Below are 16,701 nucleotides of genomic sequence, written 5' to 3'. Positions count from 1 at the left end.
GCAAAACAAGGATATGGAAATGCCATGGTGAAATCCTGTTTTCCAAAGTTACAAAACAGAGTTTCATAAAAAAGTGTTTACATAAAAAAACAGTAAAAGAGCCACAGCAAAGGATTCACCAAAAAAGACTAAAGAAAGCAATTACCAAGTAAAAGCACAGTAACAAACCACAAAAAAAGTTAAGGAAGGCTAATGTAAGGAATAATAATTATTTACTGTGTTACATAAAAATTAATGAAATAAAACTACAATCAGCCTTCAGGGAAGGCTGAATTTTAGGAAACAACTCTGAAAGTGAGTTTACTAGAAAGCTTAGCAATGCTGCAAAGGGCACATTGAAATCAACCCATCATCTGGGACTTAAATGTGAAATATACACGTGTCAGTGGCTTTTCCAGGACATTACTGAATCTATTTTGAGAGCTATATGGAAATATCTGGTGAACAAGTGAATCTATATCCCATTTAATGAATTTTATCTTTAAGTGAACAGTCAAGAATCAATTATTTCTGAACAATTTGTAGGTAAAGATAACTTAATGAATATGCATGCAAATATAGAATAGCAAATACTCTGATGAATATGCAAAACACATGAAGTGTTCACAAGTATTCCCTGAAAACTTTTAATTGGGTACTCATCCAATCAAGGAACAGAAATACCACTTAATTATGTGATCCCAAACTGCAAATCATGATCACAATATGGAATAATCCCTGCACTACTTCTGTAGGCTAAAATAAAATAATTTAAAGAAAAGTAACACCAAATTAAGATCCATTTACAGAAATCTCTGGAGTTTGATAGATAGCAGATTTCAAAAAAAATTGTGTTTGCTTTTTTTTTCCTTTACTGGCAAAAACACCCCTCCTTTTTCTTTGTGTCAAAAGAGCTCCTTAGCATTTACTGAGGCTGACTACCTCAGCAGAAAGCCACGCAGCCCAGGTGCTGCCTGGCATTTCTGAGCCCAGGAAACATTGGCCCAAAGCTCTTTTCCAGCAGCACCCAGGAGACAGCACGTATGCAGGGGCTCAGCAAGGTCCTGCTCTGGCTGCCACTCCAGTAAATTTGAGACAGATTATGTCACTTGGTCTGATATTGAAGAGCACAATCAACTTCAAACGTTTATTTCAGGGGACAAACTAATAAATCACAGTAGCTTCAGATGACCATTAAGCTTGTCAAGATTTCACTTTCTGACTTACATTTCTTGTGACTTGGCTCCACATAGGAATTATAATGATGGCCACATAATGTAATGGCAGGCTGACCTTTCCAGTCAGGAAAGACTCACCAGTAAACATTGAGATGACCTAACTGCTAAAGAGAGCACCAAAACCAAAAGGAATAGGAGCTCAGGGCGGATGATGGGTGCTGTGGAACAGGATCCAGGCAATGCTGTGTGCACTTCCCATGCTCAGGATCTGACTGAAAGCTGGCAATGCGGTTTATTGCCATTTTCCATAAATTACATGGTTTATACATGCTCCATCCTGACATGGGTTCAGAGGGCTGGCAGAGGAGCACTGAGATAACCTCGTAATGAGCAACACAACCATGAGGAAAAGAATGACAAACTGAGCTCTAGTTTCATGGTGTGTAAGATATGAAACACGAGATTAGAAGGATAACAGCAAGCTTTCTGTAAACCATAGCATTGCTAAGGACAACTAGCTCCCAAAACCTTTTAAAAAAGTGGACCTACCTCACTGGGACTTTCATGGAACAGTTCAACAGAAGGTGAACTCACACTTCAACTCCCAAACCATGGTGGTACAACAAACTGCAGCAGTGACAAAGAAGGACGGTGACAATGCTCCCAAGGCAGCTCCTGAGGGGACCCCTCCCTTTCCAGGGAAAAGCAGGGCCAGGCAGCCTATCTCCATAGCAGTGAATGTACTGGGACTCAGGGCAGGCCATATCCAGGTAAAATACAGCCACTAGATGTGTTCCAGGAAATGCTAAATTGGCCATTTGTCAGAGATGTCTTGTCTGAATAGATAAATTGCAGTGAAATTCACTGTATGACAGTGATGAGCGAGGAAAAGAATACCATGTTCTTTCTGAGGGGGGATTTAAGGTCAGTCCTGGTACACTGCATTCAGTGATATGTGCTAGTAAGTCAGTCTTCTAAAGTAAGAGCAAAAATGAAGTCATATAACATCCAAAGCCATCCTGCACCATGCAAGTTCTGGTTTGCTCCCTCCATCCCTCCTTCCATAACCTGACCCAGGAAAGGTAGCACACAGCCACCAAAATCATCAAATGGAACAGGGACAAGGAAAACTAATTTTCCTCATGAACCCCAGGCCTTCCTATGGCTTCCATGAAACACGAATAAATCAGTAATGTTGTTTTCACTCTCACATGGAAAAATAATTATCTTAATGAATATTGTAGTTGTGTTGTGCATTTATATTATAACTATCTTTGACTATCACTTAATGATCTTCCTGTTGTCTAAAAAACCCCTGGTGATTGAGTTTGGGTTTGTCTGGTTTTGTTTCTATTTACACAGTAAAAAGCAGTTGCCAAGCAGAACATAATAAATCGAAATTCTGACATAATAAATAGATAATGTATTGTAATTGGATTATTTGTAGACTGTCTCAGCAGAAATTTGCATAACACTCAGAAAGATTACTGCAAATATCAAAAATAAGCAGCAGAGCTAATTAAGGGGTTTGTTTATATGTCTCTTCCTAAAAGCACAGTAAAGAATGAATTAAAAGTATACTCTCTTAGTTTTCAGGGGAGATTGTCTCAAGGTTAAAGAATTGATGACTCTCATAACTAGTCTTTTCCATCAAAGCCAAAGTTTAAACCTCCATCATTTGCATGAAAAGGATTATGCACCCGATTGCAGCAGCAAGGACTGAAACTTATTGTAGTGGATAGACATGTATCAACAGATCAATAGACACCTGTGTTCATGCAGATAATCACTGAATTAACCAGGGAAGTCTATTCAGTTGTCATCCTGGCACATACCAAAGAGGGATTGATCTTTGTGCCTTCCAATGCTCATGGTCTGTAACCTAAAGTGTGATTTCTGATACCATTTTTTCTTGTCTGGATGTCTGGTTTCAAAGATGAACACAGCAATAAATGTGCAGGAATAATTAGACCTGAGAAAGGCCTCAAGATACCTCTGTAACACTTGCAGGCCTGTAAAGGAAACAAAAAGTTGAGTCTAGTTTGGGGTTTTTTTCTTTCAAAAACAGAAAGAAATAAAATGAAACAAACTAAATAGGTTAGTGATGATGCAATTAGTCATAAACCTTGACCCAGACTGCCAGATTTCCCAAAGAAAGAATCTTCTGGCAATTTGGAGATTTTCTTTGAACTCAGTTGTTGGAAAATATTACACATAACTCCTAATCAAAACAGCACAGATGATCACGCTGTCATCTGATTTGGTTAGCTCTTCAGACTTTCAGGGTGAATTAAAGTGTAGACACATACTTTAAAGAAGAATCAGTGCCTTAAATGTGTTTAGTTTTGCTGTATTATAGAGCTGGTTTCTGTCTGCAGCTGTGGGCACTTACCTAGAGGGTTTTTGCAGGAGAGAGCCCAGGTGCACACTGGAGAAAAGCAAGGTACTTAACCTGCCTGATCCTGAGCCCTGTACGGAGGGGATCCCCAAACAGCCCCGACTGGGCCTGCACAGTGCTTGCAGGGACACTATTTGCAACTTGGACCATGGTGTTCTGTGACTGATTGTATTTTCCTTCACAAAGAGGTACTCTGTGGCAGGACATTAAAATTACTTGCATCAGTTATACAAATGGATTGCAACTCTGGTAACAAAAGGACCTTAACCTTCCACTATAGCTATAATTTATATCAATATTTTTTAAAGCAATCTCTGGGGCTGAAGAAGCTATTTCAGTGACATGGCAATGTGTGCATCACAGTCTTACTACATTTCAGATAGGTTGTGTCTTTTCTGTTCTCACACGAGCCATACTGAACTGCAAATAAATAATTTTATTATAATTTTTAACAGTCTTTAATTATTTTATTTTATATAAACTTTTGTTTATTTATAAGCAAAGCACTAAATGGGACTAAAGGAAGTTTATAGGAACTCCCTGTATTAAATACTCTCTTTCTAAAGCCCTTGAGAAGAATAAACAGCTGGAGTGAGAGCCTGATCCTTGAGAATCAGCACATGAGGCACCTCAGATACGTCAGGATACTACCCTTGCCCTCCTTCTGCCTCCACAGGAAAGTGCAGGTCCCTCCTGTGATCCTCCAAATAGCTGATGCACTGCTTGATGCATGCTAGAACAGTACTGTGAATGTACCTTTTGGAAACTCCATGCAGTCCAAGGGTTTCTGTTCACTTTTCTAATAATTCAAGCAAAACCACAATTTTAGAATCTGTGTTCAATTTTGGGCCCATCACTTCAAGAAAGGCTTTGACGTGCTAAAGAAGGTGTTCAGAGAAGGGAAACAAAGCTCTTGAAGGGTCTGGAGCACCAGTCTGATGAGGAGGGGCTGTGGGTGTTTAGCCTGGAGAAATGGAGGCTCAGGGCTTATTGCTCTCTACAGCTCCCTGAAAGGAGGCTGGAGCCAGGCGTCTGTCTGTCTTCCCAAGTAACAAGTGATAGGTGGGAGGAAATGGCCTCAAGTTGTGCCAGGGAAGGTTTAGGTTAAAATTCTTCACTGAGAGGATGGTGAAGCCTTGAAACAGACTGCCCAGGGCAGTTGTGGAGTCACCACCCCCAGGGATAATAGTGTAAATGTGGGGCTTGGGTCATGGCTTAGAGGTGGCTTTAGAGTGCTGGGTCTATGGTTGGACTCGATGACCTTAAAGGTCTTTCTCAACCTAAACAATTCTATGATTCTGTGATTCTATCTCTCATCAATATTGTGTCCCACAAGTATCCAGTTTCAGTATAGTCTCTAGAGGGAAAAACGGTGTTAAATAGGATTAAAAGGTAATGAAATATTTTATGACAATATTTTACCATAGCAACAGAAAGTTAGATCTGAGCATTGTATAAATATTAATATTACTCTCCTCATCTCAATCACTGAAGGACTTGGGGAAAGTGTGTGGAGGGGGAAAAATCTCATTTTTATGGTTCTAAAATTCAAATGCGAAAGAGGAAGAGATTAGGTTATAAAAATAAGGTGCTGCTAACTTGCCTAATGGCCTGTAATCTGCTGGAAGTACAGCTGCACTGGGCTTTTAAACAGGTGCTCTGATTATAGAGCATAACAAACATGTTAGGCTTTGTAGTGCATTTAATACCTTATAAACAGCCAGGCTAATTTAGGCAAGGCTAATGGCTTAGCTCAGATGGTACTCGTGTAAAAGGTGTATGATTATATCTGTGTACATTAAAGTGACAATTTCGGTGCTCTGAGCTCCCACCCTGCACATCTCAGAGCAGAGGCTGCAGCAAATTCCTACTCAGTGCAGTGGGAGATCCAGCTGCTCTGCCTCTGATCACTGGGTTTACTTTGTGAACCTGTAGCGGTGCAATCTTCCAGACAGGGAAGAAGTTGAAAATGAGCTTGGTGTCTTAAGAGAGTCTGCTGTCATTTATATTTGTCCCCTCTTCAGAAACCTGTGAGTGTGGTTTTTCCAAGTGCAAACCTAGCAAGTGTGATATCCCAACTGCCCCTGTGCTTTGTATTTTCTGAGGTTCACTTTATCAGTACAACTGCAAGCCTGTGCTAACTTGAAACTAAGAGGTTATATTCCCAAACAAGAAATTAAAATCTAAAAAGGTGAATGAGGACTTATTCTATGTGATATAGATGGATTTCAATGTTAGGACTAATGGGGGGAAACAATCAGGGTATTACTGTTTGTGTGAAAAAAAACAGAATCAAGAACTCAGTGCAATGTCCCCAGCAGCACTGGTCTTGTTTGGGGTGGCAGATCCTTGGGTTGTTCACACCTTCAACACTGACCAGATGCTCAGTCTGAGGCACCAGTACCTGTCTCTGCCCCTGGAGCACATCTGGCAAAGACAGCCTATGGACCCACTCATCTGTCTCTGCTTTGTGCTGTCCAAGTCACACTTTATGCCTGTGGTTACAATTGTGCTCCCTGTGGGCATAAAAATGAGGTGTTTAAATATTTTATTAACTAGATCATAAAGCCAGCATCCAAGGGGGTGATCCTACCTGAGGCAGTGAGATCACTGCCCTGCTCTGCTCCGCAGCTGCTCCTGAGCTAATTAATCCTTCTGAGAGGTCAGCACAGCCACATGAGAAAGGAGGCGTTGGTTTAGGGCAGATCATAAGGCAAAAGCAGATTTGTGGGTACAGAGGGGAGAGGGCAGGAGAGGTAAATGTTCCTTAGGAAATTACAGTGAATTATTCCCAAAGTGGAGCCCCACAATTGCTGCAGTGCCTGCAGGCACCTGTATGCTGCACAATTGTAGCTTTGGGATTTGTAAATAACTATACACTTTAAAATTCACTTTTTAAATGAGATTTTATTTTTAATCACTGTTGGAATTTTATTTATATAATGAATCTGTATACCTTGGATGAAATTCAATTTAAATGTAATAATAACTGTCAGTGTACTTTTTCAAGTTCATAACACAGTCAGAAATGTTTAAGTAACTCAGATATTTTTGCAGGTTCTGGAAGTTTTTTTAACAACTGACACATTTAAGTTTTAATATTTATTCTCAGTTGAATTTTGACACCTACAATATGCAAAAGTGATGTGACCTTTTAGGCTTTCTGTTTTGTTTTTATTTGAATTGCTGCTGTTCTTTCAAGCATCTGTTTGGTGGCATACTGTGGAGGAACACTTATTATTAGATTGTTTATTTTAAGAATAATGATATAACAGATATGCCATTGTTAGCAGAAAAGCAAAATATCAAAAAATAGCATATGAACCTGGCAGCTCAAATACATCTTTCTGGGAGGCATTTCAGTGAATCCATTTCTTATTCCAGTTGCTCCACTAAAGAAAAGTAGGGTTTTTTTATAGCTACAATAATGCCACATGAGCCATTCTGATTAAAAAATTTTGAGTTTTAGATCTGATGCTGAAATCCAAAAGAACAGTGAGATTAAAATATGCCACATCTTCAGTGTGGCATCTCCCTTTTAAGGAGGAATACTGCAAAAGAGAGAGATTAACTTTCTCATGCTGTAAAAATTCAAAGGTTAAGCCAAGAGCTTTTAGAGCAAGCACACACACGGTGGCTTAAGCCAGAAAACATTTTCTCACCGTGAATCCCAGAGTTGCAAAGACTCTATCTCAGCCCAATTAAGTTCCTTGAACTCTAGCTGTTTGTGGATGTATATAAATCTCCCTAAAATCCTAAAGTAAACCAAGAGCAGGATATGTGCTATTCTAATGACTGGGTGATTTAAGTTGTGTGTCTTCCCACCTAGCACAGTGCAACACTCAGTCCCGGTGCTGTATCACTCTGTAGCATATTCAATCGTGGATGCACCACTCAGGATCACTTTAGATTTTATGTGTGCTTCGTTATGGAATCCTAAAAGCCTAAAATGTGATATAATGGAACATTTAGCTCAAAGATAAGGAAAACAGCATGCTGCACTTTGCAGCCATTTGATATCCTGACAGGAAAGGGAACTGACACATGATAAAGAAAGAAATAGTACTAGCAGTGAGTTATGGCTTGTGGGGATTCAGTCATGCATTATTAAACCGGTATCACGACACAGTTCACTTTGCAATTGGCCAGGCCACCATTTTGCATTCCTTCAAACAGGCTGGTTTCCTGTGCAAGGAACTGATGGGAGCCAATGAAATGAAAATATATGTGCAAATGGTAGGCAAGAGGATGAAATAACAAACCCAAGGGCAAATGTGCACATCCTGTCAATTCCCAGACCATAAGGAAAATAAAATATTCAAGCATTATGGTGATTCATAATGTATAGAAGGCACATAATGTAAAACAGTTGTGGTGACCCTCTATCACACAGGATATAGAACTGCCCCAAATTATGTTCTTTTTCTTTCAGGTAAGGACTTCTATGAAAAACAATTTTAAAAATTAACATTGAGGGAAAATCCAATGCTGGCTATGATAAAATCACATTCTGCTTAGTTATCCTCACTGTCATGACCATAATTCTGTAACAGGCTCTTTGATTAACAAAACTGCTTGAGTACCTGGATTCCTTTTGATAAATATATTTTCTATTTCTTCCACTGTTCCCATAGCTACAAAACTCCCTTCAATTTATTAACACCCAAAAGTTCAGCGAAAGCAATAAGCTGATTAATGACATGTAAAGGGGAAACTCAAGAACATGAATCCAGGAGGTGCAAATAAGGGCTCTATCATAGGCTTGGGGCTTCAGAGCAAAAATCAGAGGGGAAAAGAAAAAAAAAACAGCAAAAGAGTTTAGCTAACACCTGCTCAAAATACAGAATACTAATAATAGGAAGCTCTTTCCTTGATTAATTTGTCAAGCAGGGATCTCTGCACAGAGTATTCGCAGTTTTATAGTATTAATCTGAGTTGCTGCTGATAAAATGAGAATATATGAGGTTTCACAACAAGAACATAAATTCTAATTATCAACCAAAGAGAAAAAAGAATTAATTCAGTAGGTTATATACACCAGAAGAATGCTGCAGTTGTGGATGTTGAAGTAATAAATATTATAAATATTTCTTTCATTTTAATAGTCTCCACATGCCAGTAGCTAAACAAGGTTGAGAAAGAAGAATCAATATTAAATTATACTCTTTGCAAACATTAATAAATATTTTTGTTACTTCTACAGCCCCTACATGGGAACCCAAACTAATAAATAAAAGCTTGTTCCATTTTTCCTTTTGGCTCCCACCCAGAAAAAAGCAGGTAGAGACATTAAAATGGGTGGCTGGGAAGTTTCCTTTTCATTCAGTTATCTGTCCTTTCCTTGTTTCCCTGACAGTGCAACTATTTTTGATACACAACACATTAGTCCAGTTAGAGTTGTGTCATTTATGGAGTACTAGCTCTGGAAATAAGAGCACAAGTACACATTTATCAGTGACTCCTCAGGATAAACAAATGCAGTTAAAAATGGTAATACTCCCAGCTAGAAGGCTTCATCCAGGGCAGAAATTGTGTCTGTGATAGGATATATTCAGTTAATTCCAGACAAATCCACAGGAGGTCCTGGTACTCTTCAAGGCACATGAATGAAAAGTATTAGAAAGAGGGTGGAAAGAATTCTAAAATTTGGTTGTATTTTATGGGGAAGTTTTCTCAGATGAGAAAAGGATATAGCTTATACTATATTATAGATATGTTCAAAAATATCATCAGATATATATAAAATGATAATAAGTTAGAAAGCTAAGAATATTTGGGCCCCATTCTGTCCTTCATTAGTGTTTGTGGGGGCCAGAAACTCAGGGACAGTCTTTAAATTTTATGTGACTTCTTATTTTCTAACACATTACTCCCTTTAAGAAAGAAGAGTGTGGGTGGTTAGGGAAAAGATGAGATGAAAGAGCTTTTCTTTGTTGCTTTGTAAATTATCTTGAATTTCTAGCTGGTTGTCTGGCCGAGAAAAATAAGTTTTCTAGTATATTTATTATATTTTTTACCCATTGTTGCAGCAGGAAAGAATTTTCAGTTTGAAGGGCTAAAGAGGAACCCTTTTCACTCCTGCTTAAATAGCTGAATGATGCTAATGGCAAAAAATCTTTCCATCTGCTACAGAGCTGCCCATGTTTTGCACAGCCTTTTTTCCCAGATAATGGGACAAACAAATATTAGTGTTTGTATTCCACAATAACAGCAAACCTTTCCTCATGCTCCAGCCTGTTTGTCCTTGGAGGGGGAAACGAGAGGGGAAGATTTGAAGAAATAAAACCTGAAATCTCATTGTTCTGCAGAACATAAGCATTATGTGGGATATCTGAATGTATGAAGAGGCAGTTAATATTGTGGTTCTTTGCAACAAATACTGTGCTTAAAGGTCATTCCTGACAGAGGCTTTGAGAGCATCTGTTGCTAGGAACACACAGGCTGAATCTCATTACTGAAAACTATTTGAGTGACAATCATCACAATCCTTCACTATTCATTATCTTTCCTGCCTTGCAAGAGATCTGTACCCTCTCTCCCTCATTCCTGTTACCCAACAAATATGCCAGACGTTTTTCAGTTTGACAATGATGACCTCAAAATCACCTATTTCAGGGATTATTTTATTTCTGTTTTGCACTGCCAAGTGTAATACTTATTATCTTGAAGCAAATTATTAAGGAGATATTCCCCATGAATATTCTAGCCACTGAGACTGATGAAGAGGTGATGTAGTTCAAACATTCTGACCAAATAGTTTCATTTAAGCAAACTACAGTTTGAATGCTTCCTCAGTGTCTTGAGAATGACAACATTAACTACATTTGCATCTTCCCTTGAAGCTGCTTTCCATTCAGTTTAGAAATCCCCACTGCAGTACAGAATGGAAATATTGGCTATGGGGAGGAAACCTGTACGAGCCCTCTCAAAGGTCTACATTGCCTTAATTTGTAGGGAGAAAGAATAAGTATTTTTAAAATCTGATGGAAGAGAACATTTTATGAAGATTTTTTTAAATCAGGGACTGATTCACATTATTTCATTTTTTAAATTATGCAGGCTTGTCTTTTATTGCAAGCATATGCTTTAATTCTTTAACATATTTAGCAATATTTATGTTAATTCAAAAGCCTTTAAATTCTCCATACCAAAATACAGCTTCCAGAAAAACATGATGCAATAGCATCAACCTAGATCTCTCTTGGTGTTATAGATTTTGCCAGTTCTGCTACAATTCTTCTCTTAGAAGTACTGGAAACATTACCTTTTCATCCCACAATGAAAACATCTCTGGCTAAAAATTTTTGCTTCTCCTGGAGCATGAGGGTCAACCAGTTCTGCCATTAGCTCGGAAATTTTAGGTCTAGGAATGACTGTATTAAACCTTCAGGTGGACATGAGAAAAAGCAATGCCTTGAGCTGCCCCTGCAATGGCACTGACCTTTAAAGCTGATCCTGTGGAGGAGCTCTTTGCAGCACCTGAGCACAAGGCATGGTCAACAGGAGTTTATGAATCTCTGAGCAGGATTTTGGAAAGCTGGCTACTCTTACAGGAACCAGAAATCCCTTGGAGTAGAGTATAAAGGCAGTGAATGTATTGAAACATAAATATTGTGACACACAATGAGATGTAGAAGAGATTTAAATGCTGGAGTCTTGCAATCTACACCTCAAACCAGATTACAATAGACTGCACAAATCTGGTTTGACACTTACACATCTGTCATATTTTATTTTTGTTAGTTTTGTATTATATTTTGTTTTGTTTGTACCAGTGCAGGAATGACATTCAATAACTTAAATTTGCCACATCTGAGATGGTAAGTCGGGGTTTCTAGCAGCTAACATATAGGAAATATTGGGAATTTTAAAATTCTCTCATTTGTTATAAAAACCCCAAATGGTATACCTAATAGAGATTTTTCTTCTTCTATAAACACTTAAGGTATACATTCACATATAGCACTTTTGCAAAATCCAGGATAAAAGTCCAGTAGTGTCAGTAGTATTACTTATATGTTAATCTACTGACTGTCATATAATATATATTGCAAAACTTTGTTACTTCAGTGTTCATAACTCTTCGTTTTCTGCCACATTGCCTCCATACATCACTGAAAATTTGCTGATTTTTACTGACAAGGGCAGCAAACAGAGTTCTCCTATTTTGTTTATGATACATGTATATGGGAACAGGATAGCCATCCTGAATTATTTAGTTTCTCATATATGGCATATTTTTGCAAACAGCAATCAGCACATGGCAACACAGATTTGTTCAATAATGTATTGGTTTATCTTACATGTGCATCAAGTGTCTTCCCTAAATATTATTCTCTCCAAAGGGAAAAACATACGAGCTCAAAACCCAAACTGCCTAATAGTGCAGACATAAATCCCTCTGGGCATATTCCCCATTGTCTTCCTACCTGTGTCATCCTTCATCCTTTTGTAAAGTGGGTACACAGTACAATCAGGTCTGAAAAGCAGATGATTTATTCCCCTTTTCACAATGGTAAATGATGATACAAGATGCAGAACAGCAAGAAATTTGATCCTTGGTCGTCTGTAAGCCTCTTTTGTTTGCTCTGAAGTAGCAGCTGTACTTCAGGTCAGAGATTAAAGTGTATTGCAGCAGCTAGAGCAGTTGCCATAAAATGCTTTCATTTCCCAGTAGTCACTAAAGTGATCATCTATTACCAAGTTTTTATGCTGTCCCTAGGAAATATCTAACATCTGAAACAAAGCAGCTGGCAAATACCGATCCTTCACTTTGGGAAAGTTGCATATGTACACTACTGCTTATGAATACAATCTGTATTATTCTCTTCATTACTGGCAGAAGGTACTGTCTCAGAGCTGGTCACTACTAAATTTCTGAATGCATAAAATTCACAATTAAGCCTAGATTTTTCGAGAGTACTTGGTGTGTCCAGAGCTCTCTTGGAAATGCAGTGGTTTCTCAAGTGAGCTACTTTACATCTGCCAGAAAGAAACATAACAGGAGTAGCAATATCCAGTGAAGAGGAAAAACTAACTTGAACTTGTACAGTCCTCCATTTGTTTAATCTTCAGAGTGATTATTTGACCTGTTTGTATTCCATGTAGTAATATGATAATCTTAAATTACTGTTGAGTAGTTATTAAAAGTACTGCTTTGCAGAAAATGTTGTCATCTGAACATACCATGTTTTATTTGTGAAGGTGGCAATGGTGTCTGAGATGTTTATAACCTGTAGTCCTCACAATGCTGAGCCCTTGGCTGTTATCCAAGCTGCATCTGATTTATTTTAGTTGTGGTTTCTGCACACAGAAATATTTGCTTCCATATCCAGTATTGTGTGCCACTCACATGCATCCTCCTTCTGTTGTCACTGTTCACAAATGTCCTTTGTGGAGTTCCTCTCCTTCACAGGGTAAGTTCTTTCAGATGGCTTCAAGTCTTTCTGATTTTGAAAGTCATGTAGGAAAGGGAAAATAAATTATATAAAAAAAGAAAAATACTAAAACAGAGCAACAATCTTACTTTTCATTAAATCCTTTCAAAATCCTTAAAAAATCATTTTCCTTTGCTTCTGCTTTGAACTGCACAAATCCAACAGTTTTTAGTTGGGACAATACACATCCAAGATCAAAAAAAAGACAGATTCTTGCCAGACTGTTTCTGGAAATAAGTTTGTGTAATCATTCTCTATGAAATTAAGGTAAGGGGTTTTGATTCTAAAACATTATAACTGAGAGTTTTTCAGGAAATGCCTCATTTTTCACAAATTGCCTGGCACAGAGAAGGAAATCACATTACTGATTAAAACCAGAAAATGTAATGAGAATATAGTTTTCATAAAAATAATACATAGCTGTGAGAGCAAAATGAGAGAATAATAGTTTTATTTGTGATAAAATGTAGCTGCACATTAAAATATTAAATATTAATTACTATAATAGTTATATTTTTTCATATTTTCTAGATTTTCGCCATATCACTCTAATTCAAATAAATACCAATTATCTGCATTAAAATAAATTTTAAATAAATGGAACAGAATGTACCTTTTTCTTTGGAATTACTTTACTTAAAAAGATTAATATTATTTCCACGTGTTCCACTTTGATTTCTGCAAATAGTGTCATTGTTAAAGAGTCACACACATAATCAATAAAATATATTAATTGGTTAGAAAACATAAAACAGCTGATTTTACACAGAGACAAGCAGAGAATTTTGCTGCCCAGCACATAAAAACAACAGAGTGCCAGAAAGAGGGACCTGGAAAAAGGAATCATAAACAGAATAAGGGTTTTTGTTTCACTCCTGCTTTTGATGGTTTCTTGTTCTTACTTTACTCCTGAACTCTTGGCTGAAACTCTTCACTAGTGAAATGGCAAAGGAAGGGCCTTAAAAAATGGCTTAGTTTGTCTCAAGGTGAGATTTTCCAGCAGAAGCCAGAACCTTGCACTTGCCTGAACTTATCATTTCACCTCTGCACAGATTCCCACCAGGGTTCATCTGACAAACAGCTGCAAAGGAGCAGGAATTTACTGGATGCCAGGCAAGGTTTCTGCATCAGATGCAAATACCAAATTGCAGGTGCAGGAAAAGCTTTGAATGTGAATCTGCGCCGTGTGACACATGCAGTTTTAAAGCGATGCAGGTGAAGCGGGGTGGCCTTCCTGGCTGCTGTGTGTGCTGGCTGTACAAACCCCTGTGGGCTGCATTTTGCTTTAGCTACAGCACCCACATCTCACTTCTGCTGTTCCTTACTGAATGGAGAACTCCACCTGATGTGCAGAAAAGCAAAAGCTGTCAAAATACCAGCGAACGCTTGTGCTCTGAGCTGGACTGCACCTCCTCTGTCTTAAACATGGACAAGACAACTTCACTGACAGAGATCCAATATCTCATAGCACTTTGGAACACAGAGAATTTATTTGGGTTAGAAGAGACCTCCAAGATCATTGAGTCCAGCTGTTTACCCAGCACTGCCAAGCCCACCAATAAACCTGTCCCTAAGGGCCACATCTACACATCTTTTAAATACCTTCAGGGATGGTGACTCCACCACTTCCCTGGGCAGCCTGTTCCAATGCACAAGAAAAAAAATATACATTTCATCAATTATTTATTTTTCATTTCAATTTATCTCCATGTCCTGCAATTTTATTTCTGTAATTGTGCTACCTTATTTGTAAAGCACTTTAGGGATTAAGTGTCAGGAAACACAAAAAGAGAAAAATATATATCTTGATTTAGAGATTTAGATTTTATAGAGAGAAATAGTTATTAGCATCACCTGTTATATTGTTCCAAAATTACTTCCAGAGCCCAAAGAATGAATTAGTTACAGGAAATTAGAGTCCATTAAATAGTCTTGTTCACAAAGTAATCAGTAACCAACAGCAGTCCTTCCATTTAAAAGCTCATCTTCCTAATGGCCAATGTAATGCTGGCTTCAGGTTAAAAGAGCACGTGTTCCTAGTTTGTCTGTCTCAGCAGAAGATGATGGTGTATTTGAACTACGCTGACACTCCTCCTTATCTGCCTGCACTCCTGTACTTGGAGAAAATCACTAGCAGTGGAGATAAGCAGGTACCTGAACCCAGAGCTGACAGATTGTTGCCTTTTACAAGGTGAATCATATTTCTTAAAATGCACAGCAGAGGAATTTTACCCTGTGAAAAGGGAAGTGACAGGTTTTGAGTTCTGTTCAGTGGTGGAAATCTAGGAAGCTGCATTGACCAAAATTATCACTTTAGTGTGAGTAAAAGGAAATGTTTCCATGTTATTATGGGAACTTGCAAACCAAGGATCCAGATGTTCCAGTAAAATTAAATAAATTAATCTTTTTTCTTCTCTCATCTCCTTCACTCTCAGCAGTTGCCTCTTAAGGTACTCATCATGTTCAGTTGTTCCTTGGTCTGTGAGATGTGTGTTTGCATGTATGTACAAACATATGTATGCAATTATATATGCATATAGATAAATAAACCAGTTGTAGACTGGCTGTGGAATGACTGAACTGCAAGATTTAGTACAAGTATGCTGCAGCAAAGAAGAAGACTTTCTGCTTAAAATAAGACAGACTCACAGTACAAGTTATGCTGTGTTTGGGGTAGTACTTATTGTGTTTGTGTACCCGTTTTTGACACCAGTGGAATGGCTAGGCACCTATAATCATTAATTCTAGCTGTGGGATGGATAGAAAAGGTCATGACATTTGTCTCCAAGAGTCACTCTATTACTCTGAGTTCTTCAGAAATAGATAAGAGAATGCACACTGCTGATATCTGTTTTGATATATCAGATCTGAATATAGCACAGAATGAATGGTGACAGGGAGTTTAGCACTCTGGACGCGCAAAAAAAAAAAAAACCAAACCAAAAACAAAACCAGAAAAACACCATATCATTAAAATTAAAACTGAAAAATTCAGCAACAATTACAATAAAATTAAAAGCAATAAGCAGATCAAAAAGTAATGATTTGAAAGCATTAAAGGAAAAAGGTGCTATGACTGACTATACGGCATCCGCTGTTGAACAAGGATTAATTGTTCCCATTGCAGCTGTGAACAAGATAAAAATGAAACACCACCTTCCTTATGGATGGAGGAATAGACAAGAGAGAGCCAATAAAAGGAAAATAAAAGTGCACCTCTGTATAATGAATCTAAGCTCTACTGTGGCTGTTTGTGCAGGAGTGTTAGCATGGGGAGAAACCATGGCTTGGATTTGCAACAGTGACAAGGTGCAGCAGAAATTTTCATTTATCTTTATTTTCTGACAAAACAGTGCATTTACTCCAGCTGTGCATTCTTTGTCAGGATTTGCCCCTTTGTATAAAGGTGAATGCTTTTTTGGTTGTGGTCCCAGTGGGGTGTATGATAAGTTTGTCAGAAAGAATCAAGAGAATGTAATGACTGAACAAATAATGGTCTGTCAAGGAGACTTGAGGTACAGGAACTGAAAGATAGTCCAAAATGCTTTGCTCTTCAAAGAAAACTAGAAAAACTTTGTCCTAATATGGCCTTCAGAACTTTGACATCAGCCTTTGCTTGTCTGCAAGCATTAATTCAAACATGGGAATTTCTATGGATAGTTATTCCTCGTGAGAGGTTCCTGGCAGGCTGCTTTCCCTCAGGTCAGTT

The 16,701-nt window shown here is 38.1% G+C and overlaps 1 protein-coding gene across 1 annotated transcript in view; it reads left to right on the top strand.

Annotated features, from left to right (window-relative positions):
• Positions 1-16,701, top strand: part of LOC121470300 (PWWP domain-containing DNA repair factor 3A-like) — a 64,293-nt gene that overhangs the window by 28,662 nt on the left and 18,930 nt on the right.

This window comes from Taeniopygia guttata, chromosome 7, assembly GCF_048771995.1.
Source record: "Taeniopygia guttata chromosome 7, bTaeGut7.mat, whole genome shotgun sequence".
Taxonomy (NCBI): Eukaryota; Metazoa; Chordata; class Aves; order Passeriformes; family Estrildidae; genus Taeniopygia; species Taeniopygia guttata.
Note: the sequence above shows the minus strand (reverse complement) of the source record. Positions and strands in the feature narration are given on the sequence as shown.